This window comes from Equus asinus, chromosome 18 (assembly GCF_041296235.1).
Source record: "Equus asinus isolate D_3611 breed Donkey chromosome 18, EquAss-T2T_v2, whole genome shotgun sequence".
NCBI classification, from domain to species: domain Eukaryota; kingdom Metazoa; phylum Chordata; class Mammalia; order Perissodactyla; family Equidae; genus Equus; species Equus asinus.
In genome coordinates, this window is record NC_091807.1 from 25521785 (window position 1) to 25545191 (window position 23407).

Sequence of the window (23407 nt, forward strand, 5' to 3'; positions counted from 1 at the left end):
TACGAAAATATTTTTTTCCTTTCTTCATATGTTTAGTCCTAAATAAATGACATGTTTAACTTTATTTGATTATAATGGAGTCATTTTGGTTAAACTTTACAGTATTACTTTTCTTTTTGAGAGATGTTAGATAACTATATTTATATATATATATATCTGTAGATTATTGGAAAATGTAATAAATAATTATGTTGAATGGAACACATTTGTCCAATTAGGAAATTAGGAAATGATATATTTTATATATCCAGATCAGAGGTCAGCAAAACCATGGCCTATGGACTAAACCCAGCTCACAGCCTGTTTTGTAGACAAAGCTTTATCGGCTCACAGCCACTCCGTTGGTTTACATATTGTCCAGGGCTGCTTTCAAAGCTAGAATAACAGAGTTTAGTTGCAACAGAGACCTTCTGGACCACAAAGCTAGAATATTTATTATCTTTCCCTTCGCAGGCAGAATTTTCCTATCACTATCTAGTTGCATCCTGATTTAACAGAATGCAATATCAGAATTTAACATTTTGGCATGGAATATATTCCGATTAATTAATAATTGAAACTGAATGAAAAAACACTTAAAATTTCCAAGAACATATTTATTTTGCCAAGGAATATATAATTATACTTGATGCCATGTTTAAGTAATTCATATTTTCATCAGCTTAGGAAATACCAACACACTGGATCTGGTTTCATGATATGTTAAAACCTTTTTATCATTGCACGTAAAGAATTAATCACAATAGATAAAGTACCAATGTAAGCTATTTAAAGACACCTGGTATTTTATATAAAAATCCATAAAATAAAGCACCTTCTTTAGGATTAAATATGTGTTAAATATGTGTTAAACAGAATGTATACATATTTTTTAAATGTGCTGTGCCAGGAAAGTTGGATTTAAGAACTTCGGTTCTATTACATATCTATTTCCTCACTATACTTAATAGATGGAAAAAATTTTATTGGTAAGTTCATTTTTGATTTCTTTCCAAGCACCAGCAAAAAAAATAAACAAATTCAAAGGGAACTTCTGAACATAACTTTCCAAATAAAGTTAAAAAATAAAGTGTGACTCAAATCCTGTGTGCATGGGTCATTTAGTGTTTATCCTGATTTGTAACAAGCTTGCGTGTGACATTAGCAACCTGCACTTGTCATGAAGTTCGAGCTTTCATTTAGGCGGGTGGATGCTGTGAAAATTTATTGGTTGAAATAAGGAAGCAGTTAATAGGCTGGTCAAGTCATAAACAACAGTCTTTTATGGAAACAAAAGTTCACTAGTCTGGTCTTACCCTAAATTATATTCAAACAACTGAAGGGACTTGAAAAAGAGCAAAATACCAAACCTGACTCAGTCTCCACAGGAAGTCATAATTGTAACTAATAATGACAGCTTTCAAAAAAGGTAGGCAAGGATATTTTGAGGGTTTCTTCTTTAATTACCTGCTTCTATCCAATTTTTTTTAGGTGTTGCTAAAACCTAATATGTGTTCTGTTTCACTAGAAAAAAATACCAATTTACTTTCAAAAATTCCATGATCTAAAAGAGCATGAATACTCAAAAAAAAACTTTAGTGAAAATATTTTATGTTGTTAAATTCTGTTTCTCTTCTCCACCTATCTGTATCAAGTATTGCATATTAATGCAGAGGCAAATACAATCTGTGTTAGTCGGACCCACACATCCTTTTCATCCAAACCTCCTTGGAGACCCCAGCAAAAAGCTTTGCCACCCACAGCCCAGCTCACTGTTGTCCAAACCTGTACAGAATTTGGTGAAACTAAAGGTTTTTTAGATTTCAAATCTCACCTTCCAAAACATAACCGTCCTTTGTCTTCGTTCTCTCAGGATCAATCTCTGCTTTCACCAGAGGACCCATCAGAACATTTAATGTCTTTATGGAATTTCTTTACTTTGATCGAATAGTGGAAGGCTCTTTTTGGAAAAGAGTGTTCTTCATTGCCACTCCAAAGACGCCATAGAAATGCAACTGCCTACAGAAAGCAACAGCGGCCTAAATTCTAAATATAGAATGCTCTATATAATTCTTAGGATTCTTTAAGCTTGAGATCATGGAAAATGTACCTCAAATTAGTTTCAACAATGAAGTGGATTTATGGCTCATGTACCAGGAGAGTTCAAAGGTTCGTGTTTTGTTTAATTTTGTTGCTTTGATATCTCCTTGGGAAACAGGATCCTTTAGTTATTCTACTCTGCTTTCCACCTCGAGCCCTATCCTAAGACTCGTTTCCTTCCCCGCAAGACAAAATAACCACAGCAGGATTCACATTTACACCTTGCACCACCTCAAAAGGTATGAAGACAGAACATGCTGTTCTAGAAAAAAATGTCTTCTCCATGAAATTGGCTTTGATACAGTCCAGTGGCTGCTGAATAGTATTATGCCAGTTTGCTCAGCTCGGGCACTCATGCTCCACCATAAAACACAGGCTTTGGGAAGATGTGTGAACACCCGAATAGAAAAAGTGTCACTATCAAGAGACAGTGTTATGAATGTTAAGGAAGCAATGAGAATGTCTATGACACTCTAAGTCATCAAATGACACTCATAACCTAACTAAAAATTCTAATGATATTTCTTACTCTTGTGAGTCTATTTTATAAAATAACTCAGTCAAAGGCATCATCTGCTAGAAGATAAGAAGTCTGCATCCTCAGATACGAGCACACTTTGCAGCAATTCATAGAAAAGTCACTTAGGTCCACTCACTTATCGCTATGTCTCTATTTAGAGAGTAGAAGACGAACCATGAAGAAATTCAATTATACAAAACAGATGATTTTAGGAACCATTCATTTGTATGCAGAAGGTTAACCTTCCAATCCACTAAAGCAGAAAGCAATAGTGTGATACACTGTATCTATCATGAGCTGCTTTCCCTCAGTATGAAATATTGAATTAACTGAAAGCATAATGATTTTCAGAACAATCAATCTCCAACAAAAGGGACAAATCTCCCTTCCATATTCATGGTGGTAGATGTGGAATCAATTAAAAAGTTCTGCCATGATGGAGTGATATTTATCTCCATTTAAAAAATAGTGGTTTCAGGAGAGCCCTGTGGCTGAGTGGTTAAGTACACACACTCTGCTACAGTGGCCTGAGGTTCACTGGTTTGGATCCTGGGTATGGACCTATACACCACTTGTCAAGCCATGCTGTGGCAGCATCGCACATAGAAGAAATAGAATGACTTACCATTAGGATATATAACTATGTACTGGGGCTTTGGGGAGAAAAAAAAAGAGGAGGATTGGAATCAGGTGTTAGCTCAGGGCCAATGTTCCTCACCAAAAAAAAAAAAGTACCTTAAAAAAAAATACTTGGTAGCTAAGAAAAAAGTGGCCTTTTTGGTTTAACCTGAAAACAAAGTTTCTTAGAATCTCTAACCAGTTTTTTATTATTTTTTTCTTTTTTACATAGTTCCTTCTGAAAAAATAAAAACTTTTTTGAATGAAGCACATAGTAATGTTCAGAGTTACCCTGTTCTTCGTATACATCATTTACCTAAAAATATTTACAGAAAGGCTTCTACTTGATAGGCCTTGCTTTTTGTACCAGGAGATGGAAGAAAAAAACAAATGAAATCTTTCCTGAAGGAGCATACTGTCTCATGGAGTTATGCCAGGGGAAAAGAAGAAGAGATAATTCCTGCCCTGGAGCACCATGGGGGAAAGAAGGGAGGACAACTAAGTCAGCTTTGAATAATTGCAGATGACCATGCAAAGGAGGCGTCTCTTACTTGAGAATAGATGTATGAATAGGATTTAGCTTCGTAGGGAAACAAAAGGAAGGGATTGCAAGAAGTTGGGATATGTATGTGTGTGGTTCAAAGAACCAGAGAAAGTTAGAACTGAAAAACAGTTAACTTGAGTGAAACAGGCTGTAGACCAGATTACAAAATGCTTTGAATAGTGTGAAAGGTGTTTAGATTTTTAACCAAGAAGAATTTTGAAATTGAGAGTGGAACTGATCAATTTTCATGTTAGAAAAGTTTGTCTTTGACACTGTGAAGGAGAGATTGGCTTAGGGGGAGCAGAGAGCATGGTGCTAGGACCCAAAGGACGAAGATCAAGTCAAAGGGGCAACTAGAAGAGTCTAGGCTAATAGGATAAGCACATGGGCTAGGATGGAAATGCTTGGATGGGTGCAAAATATTTTTAGAAGGAGGCCATCTTAATGTGAAGGAAGGAGGAGAGACTTATAAAGACAACAGGTTATGTTTGAGCTCTTAGAAAGCTACTAGCAGGAATGGCGAGAAGGGTAGAATTTTTATTAATTGCTGTTCTTTCTTTCTTTCTTTTGTAATCTTGAGCATTGATACAATTGGATAGGATCCTACAGCTCTGGGTATTTCCAGCTAGCAAAATATCACTTCTTCCTACCCTAAAACACAGAGCTTCACTATCATAATCTCTTCAAAAATTTAAAAGATTAATTCCATCATGCTCTTGTTTTCTATTTCTTTTAGTGCCACAAGAAGCTCAAGATTCCCAGATTCCTCATTACCTGGCCTATTCTCCCTTACATGTGGTTATGGACCATTTTCAATCCAAACCACTAGGCCCTCCTAATGGCCAGTCTCTGCAGACCTCTACCTCCTCAAGTTTTTAATGAATACTCTCTTCACCCTCTTGCTCCAGTTGAAATCTTTCTCCCTCCTGTGGAAATGTTTTTCTTACAGTTATTTCTTTTTTCTCTCATAGTCTTTTTAAGACTAGACATAGATGCTCCATCAGTGTCCTATTGGCTCTCGATATTATCTTCCACCCTTTTGTCACTCCCTTCTTCCTCTAAAATTCCCACCATCGAAACTCGTATATCACCAGTACTCACACACCACTCTATATCACCTGCTACAACTCTTTGCTTTCATTGTTTATAGATTTGGGTTCACTTTGTCCTGTATTCCATGAAGATCTCTCCACCTGCTTAATTTTCAAGCTCTTTAGCATAGTTCATTTTATAATTCTTTTTGCCATCAATATCCACTTGAAAATTCTATTCTCTGAGCCTCTCAGTTTTTTTTTTTAAATTCAATTAATTTTTATTGAGGTAACATTGGTTTATAACATTATATAAATTTCAGGTGTACATCATTATATTTCAACTTCTGTGTAGATTACATTGTGTTCACCACCCAAAGTCTAGTTGCTATGCATCACTGTATAAGTATGCCTTTTTACTTTTTTTGCCTTCCTCCCCCTTCCCCTTCCCTTCTGGTAACCAATTCATTCTCTGTGTCTATGTGTTTGTTTGTTGTTGTTAATTTTTTTCTTCTACATACTAGTGAAATCATACAGTATTTGGCTTTCTCTGACTCATTTTGCTTAGCATAATATCCTCAAGGTCCATCCATGTTGTCACAATGGTAAGATTTCATCTTTTTCATGACTAAGTAGTATTCCATTATATATACACACCATATCTCATTTATCCATTGATGGGCATTTAGGTTGTTTCTACATATTAGCTATTGTGAATAATGCTGCAGTGAACATAGGGGAGTGCACATCTTTTTGAATTAGTGTTTTTGTGTTCTTTGGATAAATATCCAGAAGTGTAATAACTAGATCATCTAGTAGTTCTATTTTTAATTTTTGACTTTAATCTAAATTTTTTAATTTTAATCTTTAATTTAAGAATTTTAATTCCTTTTCGTTACCTTTCCTTGGAAAAATACTCAAAACCTTAGTTAACTCTAACTTTTTGCCTAGCCAGTGCCCACATCCAAAGGAGATGCCCATTGCTGAAAAATACATGCCAATTGGACTCATGTTAATTCATGACCGTTAAGCTCCAGCATCTTTAGTATTTCAGGACAATCCTGTGACATTCCTCTACCCCGTTCTCTCAGAATCCGCTATTTTCTAAATGACTTCTGGACAAATTTTCTCCTCTAACATTCTTTCCCTCCGCCACATTTCCCACTAACATGTTCTGATGATGACATTGTATCTGGCCTTTTGGTGAAATAAGTGCACTCAGAAGTGAAATTCCACAAGCTCACACTATCACATTCACTAACTCACTTGCATTTTTGGTGTTTTCTCCTATTCCTCTGAATGAGTATTTCATATTCCTTTCTATGGCTGACCATTTCACTTATTTGTTGGAGCTCATTCACTCTTGCATACTCAAAAACACTGCTCCCGCAATGCCCTCTCATTCCTGCATCTCTATTTTTCTCCCTATCAATCATTCCCTTAACCATTAAGTCATTACATTACTTCACACAACTTAAAAACAAAACAAAATAACTCCCTTTATCTCACATGTACCTCTAACAACACTTTATTTCTATACTCGTTCTAAATACAAAAATTCTCAAAAGGGGGGTCACCAATTGGTGGCTTTTTTTCCCTTCCACTTTTTCTTTAACCTACTCTGAACAGACTAGCATCTCCATATTTCACTGAACCAGTCTTAATGTAGATATAATGTGGATACCAGTGAATTCCTTGTTTCCAACAAATGGAAATGCTCAGAATTTATCATACTCAAAATATTAATTGAATTTCCAACATTGAACCTCTAGTCTCTCTTTCTTGAAACACTTTCTTAACTTGCCTTCCAGAAAACTCTTCTTTTTTGATTCTCTTACCTTTCACTGACCTTTGCTATTCCATTCCTATCTCCTTAACATCTAAGTGTTGGTATACCCAAGAACTCAGACCTCTGACATTCCCTATCTATAATTTTCTCCTTGAGGCTCTTATTCAGTACCACAAATCTTCACAATTAAGTGCTGATTGTTCTCTTATTTCTTATATACAACTAAGATCTCTCCCCTGAACACTAAACTCATGTTTAACTGCCTACGGGACTCCTCTACTGTACTTGGCTGTCGAGTCAACATCTCAAGGTTATCCTCTACAAATTCAAACTCCAAATGTTTCCTCTCAAACTTGCACTTCCTACAATATTCCCCTGATCACACTCTACTCTCCAGGTTACTCAGGTAATCTTTCTGCCCCACTTCTGTTAGAACTTGCACTTTGACTTTTTGCTCATGGCTCTTTTCATATCACCTAAAATAATACTTGAAATGTTGAAGATGTTCAATAAATAATTGTTGAATGAAATATGAATAAATGAAAATAGGAGAAGAGAAATAAATTTGGCTTTGGACAATTTGATTGGATTATCCTGTGAAATGAAAATTTTTATAGGCAATTCAATGTTAAAGTCAGTGATGCAGATAATAGCTCAAACAACTACCATGGAAAAAGTTGTTTAGGGAAAGTGTGAGAATTGAGGAGAGGAAAAAATCTAAGCACAAAATTCTATGGAAGGACAACTTTCAAGCATTGGGGAGAGATAGCAGTGTCTGGAAAAAGAGAAGAGCAGAAATGATTAGCAATACAAAATGAAAATGTGTCACTAAAGTCAAAGAAACTAAGAAAGGGATTGCAAAAGAGTCAATGTTGTTAAATGCCCAAGGGGCCAAGTTAGATAAGAACTTGGATTGGCAAAAAGGGGGTTCTTGGAGAAATAATTAAGGCAGGTTTAGAAGAATTATTCGGATGGAAGCCAAATTACAACACATGCAGGATTCAACGGGAAGAAAGGAGGTGGGAACCATGAGCACAGATTGTAGATTTGTTACTCTTGGCTGTTGCAGGAAGAAGAGGTACAGAGAGGTGGCTACACGTGGTACACAGAGAAGGGATTACTGTTTTTGCTATTAAGATGAGAGGAAAAGTCTATATATACCAAAAAAAAGGAGTCAATAAAAAGGGAGTATTTGAATATATATGGGATGAAGTCCTGGAAGAGAGAAGGTATCTACAATTGTAGGATTGATAGCGACAAAAATATTTATTGTATTAAAATTGAGCAAGTGTACTCTCATTAGTCTTTTCTATGGAATCCTTAGTGCTGAGTATTATTAAAGAGTAAGTCATTCCCTTAAAGGACCCCCTTGAAACTGAAGGGTTTAATAAAGTGATGTGAAAGAAAAAGTATAAACTATAATAAATATATTCCTTTATAATGAAAGATAACTAGCAGAAGAAAAGCAGGTTTTATTTTTGTTGTTGTTGTTGCCTGAACCTTCTCTGCCTGTGGGAAAACTAAAAGGGGAACTAAAATCTTATCAAAAGTCTTGTACAGTGTAATGATCCATTCTTGGTAAGAGCTCTCCTCCCCATTAGCTTCCTATAACTAAAGTCTTGTACAGTGTAATGATCCATTCTTGGTAAGAGCTCTCCTCCCCATTAGCTTCCTATAACTAAGGGAAGATAACCCCAGGGAAAGGAAACTTTAGAATCTGCTGAGAATAGAACTTCACTCAGGTAGATTGTAGCCACCAGAGTGTAACATTGAGAGCACATAAGATTTAATTCAATCCATAAAAAGACTAATGATATAAAATGGGAAAATTTGGAATGTTTTACTAGCAGGCAATAAACAGTCTCTTGATAAAGAGAAAATTTACCTTGCTGTTAACTGCAAGAAAGAACCAAGGAATGAAACGATGGTTGCATAACTTAGCATTGAAGCTAATTCTTTGCTCAAAGTAGAAGAAGAAATCCAAAGGGGAGGAAAGACAGGCCTCCCCCTAACATTTATGGGGCCCAGCAATGGTAAAATCGTGGTCCACGTACCATATATATAAATATTTAATATATTTACTCACTCCTCATTTCCTAGGTCAATTAATCTTAATCCTGGCCACACCCTTGCATCATCTGAAGAGTATTTAAAAATGCTTATGCCTGAACCCTTCTACCCACTGAGGCTTAGATTTATTTGCTGTAAAATAATTTTTATGTTTTAATATTTTATTATAAGGTCGCCAGCTGATGCTAATGTGCACCCAAGGTGACAAAATTCCAGTAGAATAATCAGAAAATCTTCTGCTTCGTGATCTATTGGTAGGATAAAACTTATCTAAACTCAGATTGTGGAATATTGGAGCACTAAGAACCTTCCCTCGTGGTTCTGTCTTTGGCCAGAGGGGACATTTGGCCACTTTTTGTATAAAATGGTGTGGGAGGAAGAGTGCAAATCTATGGAGGAAATAAAGAAACATAAATACATGTCCAAGGATGTAGTTTTGTGAAACACCAAGAAGCTCAGTAACACATTTTGAAAATACCTGAAGGGGCCAGCCCAGTGACGCAGAGGTTAAGTGCTCCCGTTCCGCTTCGCAGCCCAGGGTTCGCAGGTTTGGATCCCGGGTGTGGACATGGCACCGCTTGTCAAGCCATGCTGTGGCAGGCGTCCCACATATAAAGTAGAGAAAGATGGGCACAGATGTTAGCTCAGTGCCAGTCTTCCCCAGCAAAAAGAGGAGGATTGGCAGCAGATGTGTTAGGTCAGGGCTAATCTTCCTCAAAAAAAATAAATTAATTAAAAAAAAGAAAAAAGAAAAAGAAAATACCTGCAAATTGTCTTGTCTTTTTAACCAATCTGATTGCAATTTGGTTCATGTAAGCTAGAGATCATGAAGATAACTACTTCTTGGTACTAAATTTTCCAGAACAAGTAAGCAATCCACCAACATAACGTGAATGTTTTGAATAGATTATTCCACTCTCAGATTTCAGGTTATTTCTCCTAACATGGAGAATCATTTATATTTATTGTTCCAGGATTAGCATTCAACAATGGAATAAAGAAAATATTCTGTAGATAATGCTTGCCACAGCCATTTTTCAAAATATAGTAGTTAAATTTGTAATATAACAATTTTTTTAAAAAGATGTGTTTTAATCAACCAGTTCAATATTTGTTGAGTAAATGGTGTATATAAGGTGGGTGTGCTAGAGAAAGACATATGGCATAAATAATGCATGCTAAAGAACAGTGAGTGAGTTAAATAATATAAGGCAATAGTAAAAAAAATTGCAATGCACTTCATGACTAATTCATGTGTTCTGGAAGGTGGTATTATAAATATAGATGAAGGAAAGATTGCTGAGGCCTTGAGTGTAATAGAGATTTCAATACATTTTGAAATATGATATTCCAGGAAGGAAAGAGAACAGCCAATGGAGGGACAAAGTGTGAGCTCTGGAAAGGCAGTGGAAAACAAATCTATGAATGAACTACTGGAGATTACAGAGACCAGTTGTCAAGAAATTAGACTTTTCTATGGAAGAATATTAGGGAGTGGAGAAGGGAAGGAAGGATCAGTGAAATTAGAAGTCAAAGGAATATTATATAATACACTGAATGGAAACTAAGAAATTTAACTGGCCATGTGTGTTTTAAGTCTTCAGAACACGTTGAGAAGGGCAAAACCACTGCAAGTGGTAGGTTTTAACTAAAAATTTAGAGTGGAGGAGATAAATTTTATTATGAACCTTTCTGTGGCTTTTCTAACGAACTTTGTACCATTTACTTTGAGGTGAACTCGTTGTGGAGCAAGCAAATGCACACTTCTTGAAAGGGAACTTGGAGAATCCTGTGTTAGAAGGTCCTCAGTTCCTTCTTTGGGTCACAATTGAGGTGAAGCACCCCTAAAAAAGCTAAGACACTTTCATTTGGTGCTAAAATAATGTCCTAATGTCAACATAACAAATGTATACCGAGACAGGATGATTCATTCAAAATAGTAAATTTTACACCAGCATTTTTATCACCTTACTCTGAAATCTCAGACAATATACTCTCAGCATATTCGTTTCTCTCTAGTATGATTTTCAAACAAATGACAGTAAGAAATAATGTAGAGTTGTCTTTTTTTTTTTTAGTTGGTGTGTAAGCATATGAATAAAATTGTTCTTTCTGGTAGATAATAAGAGGGATGAAATCTTGCACTTTGAGATAACTTCTAGGTCTTTCTCTCTTTCTCTACTTATACAAGGAAGCAAATACTATACCCCACAAAGTTATGGGCAGTCATCTTGAGAATACACTGAGGACCTTGCCTTGGGGTAAAGCTTACACTGGAACCTAGAATGGAGAGAAAGAAACAGGAACTCAACCTACCTGAGCTGCTAAATCAACCAACCCATAAAGTGAAATCACTTCTGGGTATCTAACTTTGTGAACCAATTACTGCTCCTGGTTGTTAGAGCTAAACTGAGTTCTGTTTCTTCCATCTAAAGGAATAACATGCCAATCCACATAATGTTACTGCAGCGTTTACTTAAAAGATAGACAATTTGCAGTTATTAGAGTCTAAATTTATAATAGAAAATTTCAAAGAAAAGATGCACAAATACATTGGTAATCTGTGCAAGAACATTTGAGTATTTGTTTTTCTTTCATGCAGGGCAGAATACTATTTCGAATTGTTTATTAATATATAACTCTTTGCCATTCCTCATGCTTGTATTTTCTCATACTTGTAGCCTTCTCTAATTTGCACAGCTAGAGCATCCTATAGATACTAAACTCAGGGAAAGTTTGTTACTAACTAAAGAAGTGCAAATGTCAGAAATGCCTTCTTTGGGAAAAACCTTGGCCTCAAGTCAAACATTATTTTCTGATTTAGAACACATTTTGGCTGTTAATAGACCTCAAGATCTCCATCCTGGAGGATACCAATAGCTATGAGTACTAAAAATAAAGGAGTTTTGTACATTTATACATTTTACACTGTTTCACTTTCATGATTGTATGCTATTTTTTTACTTTTTAAAAAATATTCTTTTCACCTGTATGTTTACATCATGACTGAAATAAAATATTGGGATGCTCAAAATATTAAAGAAACACTACAGTGCTCTTAGAAATAAATAAATAAATTCATTCTATGTTCTCAATACCAGTAAAAACTGAAAACTGTTTCAGATACTAGCACTTAAAACAGCCAAAGAAGAAACAGTGTCATTCAAATATATTATGCCTGCCACTATTTAATACACACTCAAATGTGTAGAAAAAGTCTCTGCTAGTTCAAATGTTCTTAGTTGAAATAAATTGAAAGATCATTTGAATTAGCTTAAGCAAAAAAAGTAAATGAATTTTAGTGGTAATGGGGTATTTTTAGGGAAGAAGAAAAAGGAAGTGAATAATACATAGTTGGGGAAAAATAACCAGGTGATCTCATTTTTACTGAAGATCTCCCTAGAGCAGAGCTTCTCAAACTTAGTATTATTGATGTTGTGAGCTGGATAATTCTCTGTGGGTGAAGGCTTTCCTGTGCATGTAGGATGTTTAACAGCATTTCTGACCTCTACCCATTGGATGCCAATAGCACCTCCCCCAGTGTAATAGCCAAATGTCCCTTGGGGACACAGTTGCCTCTAATTGAAAACTACTGCTATAGATATAGACATAGATCTATATTTCATAGAGGTACTGATTTATTATAGATATAAGTAAAGATAGATACGGATGAAGATGGAGATACAGATATAGGCATTGGTATAGGTGTAACTCATTTCTCATCATGACTTTCTCTACATAGTGATAAACGTGAACACTGACATTTACAACCTAAAATTCAGGTCCTAGAAATAAAAACAGCTTTAGACTTCTTTAGGGTGCCAAGTTAAAAAGTCCCAGGAACTCATTGACTCTTCTTGGTTCACCTATCTCCCTCAGACCAACCAACTGTACTCAGGGCATATTGAGTCATATCATAACAGAGTAACTCAACAAAACAGAGGATGGTGTTGGGATAAGAATGATTACTAGAAAGGAGCAATGCTCCCAGAAAACCAGGGGATTACAAAGAGCCTTCATGAAATAGAGGAGGAAAAATTATTAAAGAACTCAATACAGGAGATTTTCCTGAGCAGAAAATAGAAGTCTTCACCCTTCAAAGTGAAAGGGCTTAATCAACCTTCTAGAAAAATTAACAAAAATAGATACATAGATTGACACCTAGCATGTCACACTGAAGGATCCACAGAAAACTTTCAAGAGAAAAAAACAGTTTACCAACAAAAGAATGAGAATCGATTTGCCATTAGTCATCTTATCTGTAATACTGGAAATTAGAAGCGTCTGTGGGAAATTACATTCAGCCTATAGTTTTATATCTATCAACCAAAATACAACAAAAAATAAAGATATTTTCAAGTCTCCATAATTTTAGCTCACATGCACCCATTTTTAGGAAATCAATAGCAAATTTATTGTAAAAGTATTAAAGTAAACAATAGAAAGGAAAACACGAGATGCAGAAGATAATGAATCCAGTGAAATAAAGAAGAGAAGACCCAAAAGGACAGACTTGATCAGAACAAAGACTGCAAAATCAAAGCCTTGGAGAAAAGGGTATTTCATGGGAAGGTAGAAATAAAATCTTAGAAAATATCAAAGATTTATAATACCAAAATTTAAAAAAGAAAAGAAAGGTAATCACTGACTCTAGAAACAACAAACTACAGGAAGACATGAAGCCAACATGAAATAGACTAAAATGACCTACAACTCTGAGCAATCACCGGAGAATCTATAGGAATATATATTAAGAATATTCTTTGTTAAGTAGGCAAAAGAGTTGTAAATAGGAAAATATAGAGTCAAAATATATTTATAGCAAGCCCTCTGGTTCTATAATGCATAGTATTTATCTAACCATAATATCCTAAAAATATATATTATATTTTTTCTTTTTGGCTCTGATTTGTTGAGATATAATTTGCACACATTAAAATTCACCTTTTTTTTAGGTATACACTCCTGTGAAGTTGGCAAATGTATGCAGTCCTGGAACCACTACCGCAAACAAGATATGGAATATTTGCTTCCCAAAAGTTACGCTCATGTAGATTTATAAAGATACTCTTCACAACTTTTGATATGGTTTCTGTCCTATTACATTTTTCAGAATGCCATGTAAATTAAATAATACAACAGAGAGTCTTTTTTCTGGCTTCTTTCTCCTAGAATCATGTTTTGGTTTTTACCAATATAACTGCATATATCAGAAATGTGTTTTGTTTTATTACTGAGAAATATTGTATTGGTTTATTTCCAGGGGTTTTTTGGCAATGTACCCATCAGGATTCAATCAGGAGACAGAAACCACACAATAACTTGAAGAGGAGAAGTTTAATACAAAAATTGTTAACTTGGGAATTGCAGTAATTGGGGCTTGATTAACAAGAGGCAAATAAAACTCTAAAGAATATGAGAATAGCAGATGTAGGGAGCAGCCATTCCCCTAGGACTGTAATAAAACACGTAAGGAAGAGCTACCCCCTCCTAGGGCTGAGTGCCAATCCTCACTATAGAGGCGGAAGATACAGCTCACAGGACAGTAAAGAAGTTCGGTAACACGCAGGCAGTACCCACTAAAAATCCACCTTCTGAAATGCCGGGGGAAGCTGGAATTTACCATAAGTTCCTCCAACCTTCTTCTTCTTACTCAAAACTGTTTTCGCTATTGTAAGTTTGTTTGTTTTTAAATTAAATGATACACACATTTTTAAAAAATTTTTTGAGGTAGACTTACCATGAGCTAACATTTGTTGCCAATCCTCTTCTTTTTGCCTGAGGAAGGTTGTCAGTGAGCTAATATCTGTGCCAATCCTCCTCTGTTTTGTGGTTTGCTGCCACAGTATGGCTTGATGAGCCATGTGTAGGTCTATACCTGGGATCTGAACTTGCTCTGCGAATCCTGGGCCCCCAACGCGGAGCGTGCAAACTTAACCACTACGCCACTGGGCTGGCCCCTCTAAACGCTTTATTTTCCATATAAATTTTGAAACTAGCTTGTCAGTATAAATAAAGAATGCTGGGATTTTGACTGAAATATTATGGGATCTACAGATGAATTTAGAGAGGATTACCAATTTAACCATATTGAGTCTTCTGATCCAGGAGCACTATTTAATTTTTTAATTTTTAGAAAGAATCTATATCCCAATCATTTCAATGAAAATTAAGGGAAAAAAGAACTCTCAAAATTAGTGGCCATCATCTAAAATATATATAGTGGCATTGGAAAAAACAATTATCCGTTTCTAAGTGGAAAATAGTGAATGCCACTTCATTTCTTTCATTGAAAGATAAACCTCATAAAATTTAGCATATCACCTTTATTAGTAACAATAACTGACTGGGAAATATCAGCTATTGGAGAAACCAGATGCCTCGGAACATAAGAGGATGATATGGGACTGAAATCAAGTCCATAGATGAAAGTAGTTCAGAAATTAGGTCTATATAGGTCAGAAATATGAGTCCTCAATCTCTTTCCAACTTCTTGCAGTCAAATAATTAATCCCATCCCCAAGGAAAAAAAAATGGAAAGTTTACTTTCCGGGGAAAGTGGACCACGAAGCTGTCATCTCAGGAACATGAAGCATGCTACAAGTTGTCATTTAGGTGCTGTGATGGCATAAGGTAAAAGCAAGCATTACAATGAAAGTCTACCATTTCCTCCTTTTCTGTCCACCAGCAGATTAGGGCAATCTTCTTTGGGGATAATAAATTGTCTCAAAAGAACAGGAAAACCGATATTAATGTTTTGGAGATACCATGATGCAATGGCTGACTCTTACCTGACTGTTGTAGCAAAGACCACTAATCAATAAGTCCCACTTATGTGCACAGTGTCCAAAGAGAACTTTTAGTGTCACATTTTAAATTATGAATGGGCAGTGAAAGATCACCAGATGTTTTTGGAAAACTTCTAAATGAAAGATATCAAAACAAACAAAAATTATGTTAAAAGAAATCACATAAAACAGAGACATTGCAGGAAAAATTCTAAAAATGTTATAAATAATACCCTGAGAGAAAATAGAAGATTTTATGTGTCCAAAAGAATCAGTAGAATGTAATTTTTTTAAGTTAAAAAACAGAGATGATAAGTAAAAGTTCTTGATATCTGAAAAAATACGGAAGGAAACAATATAGGACCAAAAATATGCAAATAAAGACAAAAGGATTTTAAAACCATAGGATTAAACCAGGAAGCTCAATAACTGAGCTTCAGAAATAAAAGAGTTTCAGACAAAAAGGATATTGCAAACACATTAATATAAGAAAATTTTTCATAACTTAGGAACATGGGTTCCCCATTCAAAGGGGTCTAACATCTCAATGATGTTTTTTACAAAACATGATAACAGCCTCCAGATGGAGAGGAGGTCATATGAAAAAACTGAGTATCTGAATAGTATGGCAATTCTCACAGGGAGTGCTAATTACTAGCTACACATTCTTTTTTCTTTTTTTTTTTTTTTTGAAGATTAGCCCTGAGCTAACATCTGCTGCTAATCCTCTCTTTTTCTAAGGAAGACTGGCCCTGAGCTAACATCCGTGCCCATCTTCCTCTGCTTAATATGTGGGACGCCTGCCACAGCATGACTTACCAAGCGGTGCCATGTCCGCACCCGAGATCCGAACCAGCGAACTCTGGGCTGCCGGAGCGGAATGTGCGAACTTAACCACTGTGCCACCAGGCCGGCCCCTAACTACACATTCTCGAGAAAAAATATTTCTCACCCAATCTATGCTCATCCATCTTAGAGAATACTTAAATCATAATAAATGGAACGTTGGTAGAAATATGAACATTTAAGGCATTGCTGGTGACAGCTCAGAAGGAAATGAGGAAAATGTTATTGGAAACTGGAGGAAAAGAAATCCTTATTATATAGCAGCAGGAAGCTTAGTGGAATTATATCCTATAGTTCTATAGAAAGCAGAATTTATACGCAAGAAGCTTGAATATCCAGGTGTGGAGATTCTAAGCAATATGTTGTAGGTAGAGTCTAGTTCCTTCCTGCTGTTTATAGCAAAATGTGAGAGGAGAGAGAAAGATTGAGGGAAGCAGTATTAAAGAAAAAGGAAAGAGGACTTGATGACTTGGGAAATTCTCAGCCTAACCAGATTACAAAGATGCTAAAATTATGAGAGTCACTGTCAAGAGAGGCTTTTCTGAAGAGAAAGCCAAGGGTGTGGCTAGACAACCTTCAGTTAGTACTTTGGAAGGATCACAAAGATCAGAGAATTCAATTACGCATGTGGCTCTTTCAGAGATTAGACAAGTGACTCATAGATCCCCTCAGCTTCCTAAACAGAAGCCAGGAATAGAGATAGGATTATCCAAGAAAGATTTTCCTTGAATCTTTTGTCTAATGGAGTGAATTCCTGAAACATACAAGGGAGATTTACAAGGTTCTTGAGAAGATTATGCCAACAGTCATGCTGCCAGGTTGGATCAAAATGAAGGAAGACTGTGGGATGCTCAAAATTCTGCAAGTAGGAAACAAGCTGATAAAACTACTCAGCTGTTGGGGTCATCCTGGTGGCGTAGTAGTTGGGTTCACGTGCTCCACTTTGGTGGCCTTGGGTTTCATGGGTTTGGATCTCGGGCATGGACCTATACACTGCTCATCAAGCCATGCTGTGGTGTCATCCCACATACAAAATAGAGGAAGATTGGCACAGCTATTAGCTCAGGGACAATCTTCCTCAAGCAAAAAGAGGATGATTGGCAATGTATATTAGCTCAGGGCCAATCTTCCTCACCTGAAAAAAACAAAAACTACGCAGCTGCAAACATGTATTACCACACATACAAAACTAAGAAAGATTCCTCCAAGTATGGAGGCTTGAGCCAGAGGATAGAGCCTCTAGCTCAGAAGGCAGAGCCAGAACCACAGAAGATTATTCCCAGGCGTTGGAACCTAATGTTGCCTGACCAGTTAGATTTTGAAATTACTTAGAACTGGTGACTTCTTTTTTCTTTCCATTTTCTCCCTTTTTGAATTGGAATGTTGACAACTGTTATCCTTTGCCTCTTTCACCATTGTATTTTGGGAGTAGATAAGATATTTTCTGGTTTCACAGATCCATAGATGGGGAGGAATTTTGCCTTTGGATGGATTATATAGAGAGCTTCACCCATACCTAATTTAGATGAGTTAGGTATGAGATTTGCACTTTTGTCATGATGAGTCTTAGATGAGGTTTTGGACTTGAGATGATGCTCTATTGGCTTGAGGTTCTGGGAGATCGTGGAATGGGATGAATGTATTTGACATTTGGATGGACATGAATCTTAGGGATCTGTGGTAGACAGAATAATGGCCCTCCACGATGCCCACACCCTAGTCCCTGGAACCTGTGAATGTTGCTTTACATGGCAAAAGGGATTTTGGAGACTTTAGGTTAAGGATCTTGAGATGGGGAAAGTATTCTGGATCATCTGGTAGGTCCAATATAATCACAAGAGTTCTAAAAAGAGGGAGGCAGAAGGGTAAGAACCAGAAAAAGGCAATGTGATAATGGACGCTGTGAGAGAGAAAGAGTAAAAGATGTTTGCTTCTGGCTTTGAAGATGTAGGATGGGACCAGAAACCACAAGAAAAGCAGAAGACTTTAGAAGATGGAAAAGCCAAGAAAACAGATTTTCCTTTACAACTTTTAGAAGGAATGCAGCCCTGCTGACCCATTTTAGACTTCTGACCTCCAGAACTGTATGAGAATAAATTTGTATTGTTCCAACACCCTAAGTTTGTGGCTTCCTCTCTCTAACCCTGCCTTTACCTCCCCAGCCACTTTCTCCATCCATCACCCTCCCACTTTCCCTGGGATGGAGAAATAGGAGAGAAGGAAACAGAAATCAGCAATTTAATGCAACACAGCAGACTTTATTATATGGATTTCACAGCGAAGTTTAAGCAAATAATTCCAGCAATTCAGTAGAGGGGTTTATGGGGGAGGTGAGTGGATTGGTGTCCCACAACAGTCCCTCATCCATCACAGGAAAGAAATAACCAAGGTGCACACTGGACCACACAGGCAGCAGATCAAATTGATGAGCGTCATTCTGGGGCTCCATGTTCCATTGTGCAATATATGTAATATCCACTTAAGCTTAAACTTGAATAAAGCTCTCAGGCTTATCGGTCTTGCTGGAAGTCGCAGTAGGAGGTCCAGGCACAGGTACTTTTCTGAAAAATACTTGAGGAGGAGGCTTTTCCAAAGCAAAAGTCCTCACGTCAATATAAATAAATTTGTATTATTTTAAGCCACTGCATTTGTGATAATTCATTACAGCAATAGGTAACTAACACACCATCCAAATTATTAATCCAGTGTGAAAGCCAAATAAAGATATTTCAGACATATATGGGTCCAAAAATTCATTCTATGTACTTTTCCCCAGGAGGTTCTTGAAAGATATGTCTTCCAAACAGAAGGAGTAAACTCCAAAAGAGGAAGACATGGTGTCCTCGAAACAAAAAAATACAACACAGAAGACATAAGAATTTCTTCACTCCATAGGCTACCATTTCCTTTGACTTATTACAAGACAACAGAATGCCGCAGCTTCATCAAAATCTATTCATTTGTCCACTAAAAGTTTATAGCTATAGATTACCAAATAGAATATTTGAAAACTGGTAAATGGAATCTGACAAAGTTCAAAGCAAGAAGAATTTCCATGAGGACTTAAACAGTCGGATAAGAACTACAATAGGAACAGCCATGCCACTTGCAATGAGCTTACTCTTGGATAGTCACTAGGTTAAATTCTTTAACACACACACACACACACACACACACAATAATGAAGTAGGTTTGTAATTATTCACATTTAGAGATGATGAAACTGAGGTCTAGAGAGGTGAAGGAACTTGTGGATGACACAATAATATTGAATAAATAAGTGAGAAGTAGCCTATTTCTACTCAGACGACGGGCTATTATGGCAGCTTCATACTGGATACCATCAATTCTTATCACAGAGGGGAATTTCCTGTTTTACGTTAAGGATAGGGGCCAAAATAGAACCAGTCATGAAGTCAAAAGATATTCCCTCTTGACTAGCTGAACCCTCATTAGTGTCACAATCATTTTAAGAACAATTTGAATTAAGATCGCTCACCTGGAGGTAGTTAAGAGCCATGGTATGTATTTACCTGCCATGAAAAATGTTTTTCTTATATATAGTGCCTAAAAAGTGTGGTATTTTATTTCCTTTTTCACAGCTGGAAAAACTCAGTAACCAACTCGTTTTTCATGGTGTAATATCATCTGGTTATAGCCAGTGCCAGCAAAGAAATGAAAAAAAGAATCGAACAGAATGCATGCTTTTAAAATGAATGTGAACCATGTACACTGGTTTCAGATCAGATTCTTAAATGGTTTTTCAACTGAGTGTGAATATACCTAATAAACAAAACAGTCCAACTAAAAATCCGTGAGTTGTTTGTGAAGTTGATTTTTATTTGAAAGAGTCAGCAAACACGGATGTAACTTAAAGTAACCATTATGTGCTCGTTGCTGTGATATATTTCATTTTCTAAAATACTAGGACCAGCAACAATCCTAGGAAGAGATTTTATAAATGAGCTCCCTTTGACAGACAGGTCAATTAGGGAGATGCAGTCTGTCCAAAATTTTAAAAGCAAACTATTCACTCAGTAAGAGGATGGATGGAAGCATGCATTCTTTTTTCAGGGACAAAATTCTAAAAAATCATTTATTCCTATTTTGGCACAAAGACAAAAGTGCTATTTCTGAGTAAAACTAAGAACATCAGAGTGTTACATTAAGTACATTGATTATAATAAAGGTGTTCTGGAAAGTTATAAATGAGTTGCACTTGCCTCAAAAGCTTTGAACTATTTAATAAATTAGAAAGAAAACACGTTAGTTAAGTGCTAATTTTACTCAATTTCTTATCCTCAATCTCAATTTCCAGGGGGAAAATTATTACTTAGTTTACACAGGAGAGTTTGTTTTAATATATGTAGAACTTTCAGGAAATTATTTTATAGAAATAATGTTTCGACTGCTAATGGAAGGCGGCAGATTCAAGGCAAGTATTTACCTCTTTCCCTCCCAATAACCTGTGGAAATGAAGGAAAATTTATTTTAAAATGTGCAAATCCAAAACCTGGCCCTGGAAAGCAAAGAAGTGTGTTATGAAGCATTTCACTAACTTTTTGGTATGTGGCACTAGCATTAGATTGGAGGAGCAACTGAGTAGAGTAAGGGTAACCCAAAACAGGCACAAGAAGATGATTGGGTAGCAAAGAATCCTTCCCAACCATTCTCAGAAAAAGTCTAAGCTCTAGGTACGCAGGCGTAAAGAATAGGAGGCTGTGCTCGCGACAGGCAAACGCGGAACTGTCTACAGGAGAGCTGAGCCTGTTGTACTGCTCCAGATCCCCCAGCTGGACAAAGAAGCAGACTGTTCTTTTCTGGACTGCTTTGCTGGCTTCCTACCATCTACCTAAACTCTACATTAGAATTCCACAGGGCTACGTCATATGCTATTTTCCCTCCTCTATACTTTTTCCTACTTTGTTTAAACTTTTCTCATTTCTCAAATATCATCTGTCTGCTGATGACTACCATTTTTTACAAAATCTCCAACACGCATCTAGACAGTAGAGCTCCAGACTACTACTGACACGTCGTGTTTCATGTTTCAAGACCTCTGTAGTGACCACTCACTGGTTAGTGTCCATTCGTCCATTTTGTAGTAACAAAACCCCAATTATTCTTTAGGATACCACTTTTTCCCCCATTCATCCCATGTAGTTCAGATTTGCTTTATTCCTTTATCTGCTCCGAGCATCAACTTACATCTCATGTTTAGCCAATCATATGCATCAATTCTGACCAATGAGAGACAGGCTAGTGCTTTTACTGAAGCTATTAGAAAAAGGAAAACCTTAATCTACTCGAATGGACAAGGTCAAAGGATGTAAATGTGAAGGTTTATGGGGCCACCATGAAAAGAGAGCTGGTTAAATACACACACACACACAGACACAAACAAACACATGGTGCCCAGAACAGAGAGACAAAGACAACATTTTAGCAATATAATCTGAACCTCAGACTCTGTTCTCTTCCTCAGATCATCATACTTTGCCACCTTTGGGATGTTGCCATGTGACCTCAGCTCCCTCTACCAGGAATTTTCTAAGACCCTAGTATTTTCTGGCTGCTTTCTTCTCAATCTATAGGTCTCAGTTTCAACATTACCTCTTAAGAGGGATCTTATTCAACTATTAACTTGAAATGATGCCATCAATGTTTTCTATAAAGACAAGGCAAGAGGACTCTGTCCTATTGCTTCATAATTATTTTATTATTTTAAAGCAACTCAATCCCTATCAAAGTTCCAACATTTTTTACAGAAATAGAACAAAGAATCCTAAAATTTATATGGAACAACAAAAGACCCCGAATAGTCAAAGGATTCCTGAGAAAAAAGAACAAAGCTGGAGGTATCACACTCCCTGATTTCAAATTATACTACAAAGCCATAGTAACCAAAACAGCATGGTACTGGCACAAAAACAGACACACAGATCAATGGAACAAAATTGAGAGCCCAGAAGTAAACCCACGCGTTTATGGACAGCTAATATTCGACAAGGGAGCCAAGAGCATACGATGGAGAAAGGAGAGTCTCTTCAATAAATGGTGTTGGGAAAACTGGACAGCCGCATGCAAAAGAATGAAAGTAGACCATTCTCTTACACCATGCACAAACATCAACTCAAAATGGATTAAAGACTTGAATGTAAGACCCAAAACCATGAGACTTCTAGAAGAAAACATAGGCAGCACACTCTATGACATTGGTCTGAGCAGCATATTTTCAAGTCCCATGTCTGACTGGGCAAGGGAAACAAAAGAAAAAATGAACAAAAGGGACTACATCAAACTAAAAAGCTTCTGCACAGCAAAGGAAACCAACAACAAAATGAAAAGACAACCTAACAATTGGGAGAAGATATTTGCAAACCACATATCAGATAAGGGGTTAATATCCAAAATATACAAAGAACTCATACAGCTCAACAACAAAAAAATCAACAATCCAATTAGAAAATGGGCAAAAGATCTGAACAGAGATTTCTCCAGAGAGGAAATACAGTTGGCCAACAGGCATATGAAAAGATGCTCAACATCATTAGCTATCAGGGAAATGCAAATCAAAACTACAATGAGGTATCACCTCACTCCGGTCAGAATGGCTATAATTAACAAGACAGGAAACAACAAATGTTGGAGAGGGTGTGGAGAGAAGGGAACACTTGCTCACTGCTGGTGGCAGCGCAAACTGGTGCAGCCACTATGGAAAGCAGTTTGGAGTATCCTCAGAAAATTAAGGATAGATCTACCATATGATCCAGCTATTCCACTGCTGGGTATTTATCCAAAGAACTTGAAAACACAAAGGCATAAAGATACTTGCACCCTATGTTCACTGCGGCATTATACACAATAGCCAAGACATGGAAGCAACCTAGGTGCCCATCAAGGGATGAATGGATAAAGAAGATGTGGTATTTATACACGATGGACTACTACTCAGCCATAAGAAATGACGAAATCCGGCCATTTGTGACAACATGGATGGACCTTGAGGGTATTATGCTGAGTGAAATAAGTCAGAGGGAGAAAGCCAAATACCATATGATCTCACTCATAAGTAGAAGATAAAAACGACAGAAAAAAAAACACAACACATAGCATTGGAGA